Below are 3,226 nucleotides of genomic sequence, written 5' to 3' on the forward strand. Positions count from 1 at the left end.
TGCATGCTTACTTTCTGTTGCGTGTACATGTTCTCTAAAGTGACCAACACCTCACGTGTGAGTACTGCAGGTCTTGTAGCTCAGCATATATATGCATATATGCTTATTCATTTATTTGATTTGATTTATTTTGCTTGATTTGTTTTTTTGCATAGCCAAATTTGAGAAAAAAGTAAATATAGTCGAACATTTGACTCTTTAATAGACTGTTTATTACAGTGTTTTAAAAAGTGCTTACAGTAAAAGTTGTACTTGAGACTCTCTCAGTGAAACCATTCACTCATATACATAATAATCTATAGTCTGAGTCTGAAAAACTACGAGCACATCACATGCTTTAAACTCAGTTTGATCTTGTAAAACAATCTTTTAGTAAAACTCTAAACACTGTTCTCTTCATTACACACCTTCAAAACTAACAGCTCTTTTCTTTGATTTGAGAAACACTGTGATTTAAATAATGTACTGATGACCTACACACAGCGATCATTGTGAAAGACATCATTTGTTCACAAAGAAATCAAAACTTCTGTTTTAAGGAAGATACAGAGGTCATTACCACGAGTAAAACCTTAGAATTGTCTTAATTGCAATTGTGATTACTAGAGCATCTCGTCATTTTAGAGAATCATCTTCTCTCTCTCAGCTGCTCTGATTGTATGAAGCTGGTTCATTAAATCTCTTTGATCGTATTTAAGCTCTTTAACCTCCATCTGATGTGAACGTGCCAAAATAAACTAAACTTTGTATCGTCCACACAAATATCAGTACACAGCCAGCATTTCACAACTAACTCAGAGGAAATAAAACCAGTAATGAATGTTAGAGCCATTTAGATGAAGAAATAACACACACACAACACTGTGTAGATACTTTGTGTCTCACTGATGTGTCCAGAATGATGTACTTCATTATATTAGATAATTTATATCATAAGACATTCTTGTAAATCCATTTCTGAGAATATAAATATTATTAGGGTCCGAGTACAAAGTGCTGGAAGTCTGTTGTGTTTATTGTGTTTCTTCTTCTTTCTCTTTGCTGTGCTTGAGAATGTGAAGAAGACGTTTCTTTGAGAGTTTACTGAAAGTTCACTTCAGGAGAATAACATGGCCTACATCTTCTCTTCTTCAGTCGTGTCAGCACTAAATCAGAATATCTCCATCATCCTCTGAATTATGATTTAGTAAACCCAAAGAGCTTGATTAACTGTTCAGACGGGTTTAATTCAAGCACTTAACTTAGGAAGACTGACCACCAGACACAGGACTGAAAACAAGCCAGAAACAAACAATCTGTCTGATATTAATTATTATTTTTCTTTATAAGTGTGAATTTTATGCTAATTGCAGTATTGCTGTCTTTCTCTACGAGTATTTATTAATACTTAAATCTACATGAATCTTCATAAATTCATAGGAGTTTGACACCATGTTGAGACATCTGCTAATGTCCAAGCATTGTAATATTTATTTGTATTGTCATTCTGCACATGACATCATATTGAGTGCTAAATGTAAACATGATTAACATTTAGCACGTTTTTTTTTAACATATCTTGTAATATTGATGAGATACAGCAAAAAAAAAACAAAAAAAAAAAAACAAAACCTGTTGTATAAATCATTACAACAGTATTATTTTGTGCAAATGTATTGTGTTTTATTTCCATTGACTTTTCTCCATGAAGCTCTGTATCCAAGCCTCGGCTGGGTCCACACAAAATTCAGTTCTACGTGTCGTAACCCTGAGGGGAAAGGTTCATATTCAAAATGTTTGTTTAAAGTGCTGACATACACAAAATCATTTTAGCATTCATTATGATTCATCTATACAGGAGCACATTCCTATATTTCAGAGTTTAAATACTTACACAATGCCAGGCACAGGGCAATGTGAATCTGTCTCCACAGCACTGACAATTTTTGAGGTTGGAATTTGAAATTCAATAAAAGACCAGCAACATTTCTCAGCAACTGGACCTGCAGCTGGACCTGCAGCTTGATCTGTTGGTGAGATTAAAACTAGTTTTAGGAGAGATGTGTATTAAACCAACATTAACCAAACCTGTGCAAATGCAACAAATGAAACTAAACCTGTCATAAACTGTCTGAAAACATTATATTTAGTCTTGATTGAAGATGAAAGCCCTTACGCTCTGAAGTGCCCTGCTTGGAGCAGAAGATCAGCAGGAGCAGCACACACATCAAGCTTCTCATTCTTCAAGATGTTTCTTCACAATGACAGAAAGAATCTGGAGAAGTTCAGTGGAGCTTGAAGATCTCAGAGCTGATGTGTTCAGAATCACGTCTGAGCTGTTCTGGATTATACAATGGCTATTATAGGCACAGGTTCAGGGACACATGTGCACTTGGGACCCAAGCGAGGGGAAGAACAGTTTGGGAGTCTCTATTTACATTCAGTACAAAGAGCCATCCTTGTTGACAGAGACTGTTTCCACAAGCTCCTCCCACCAATGTCTGGATTGACAACATTACTAAAGACACGAGTCCTGCGACAGGCTCATGGTGTAAAGTGCATGTCTCTGTGAGTTGATGGATCACCAGAGACTGAATCCACCTTTTACTGAAACTCATTCCTCTGATCAGATCAGAAACACATTCATTTTCAGTAACAATGAAGGAGATTAAAAAGAATGGAAACATTTCAGTAGAAGAAGAGAGGAGAGACAGACAAAGGGTCTCGTTCACGAAACACAAGTAGAATTAATTTTTGTGTAAATCGTTTGTAAAGCCAATTTGATGTAAACTTTCTAATTCATAAAAATGTTTGTATTTTAAACAGATTAGATAAAAAAGATACAATTTTCTTTTTGGCAAACTTAATGCACTGCCATAATGAATATTTTACAAATTCATTTACCCTGTCTTTTTATTTTATTATTATTATTATTATTTTTGTACATGACAGGATTCAACTTTGGGTGAAACCAAAGAAATGCAGCACTTTTTACTGTCACTTTTCTAATCAACGGAGGAGGTCTGGGACAAATACTACACTGACCAACCATCATTACTTTATACAACGATTGAAACCAGGGGAGAAGATAGTATTGCTGATTACTGCATTTTTATATTCAGTGATATTTTTCAAAATACAACAAAATCATAGAAAACAAATCATCTCAGCTGGAAGAACTGCTGTAAATGAAACTTTCTGGTGGTTACAAATTTTCTTCAAGATATCTTCTTTTATGTTGAAGAGA

At 34.8% G+C, this 3,226-nt stretch overlaps 1 long non-coding RNA gene across 1 annotated transcript; it reads right to left on the reverse strand.

The window, feature by feature from the left end:
* Window positions 1-870: 870 nt before the first annotated feature.
* On the reverse strand, window positions 871-2,328 carry LOC113075711 (uncharacterized). The gene is made up of 3 exons (XR_003281024.1): window positions 2,156-2,328; window positions 1,874-2,006; window positions 871-1,747 (listed from the first exon to the last, which is right to left on the reverse strand). It is a non-coding gene; the product is annotated as an uncharacterized LOC113075711 (long non-coding RNA).
* Between the last annotated feature and the right edge of the window lie 898 nt (window positions 2,329-3,226).

Source organism: Carassius auratus, unplaced genomic scaffold (genome assembly GCF_003368295.1).
Source record: "Carassius auratus strain Wakin unplaced genomic scaffold, ASM336829v1 scaf_tig00017499, whole genome shotgun sequence".
Lineage (NCBI taxonomy): Eukaryota > Metazoa > Chordata > Actinopteri > Cypriniformes > Cyprinidae > Carassius > Carassius auratus.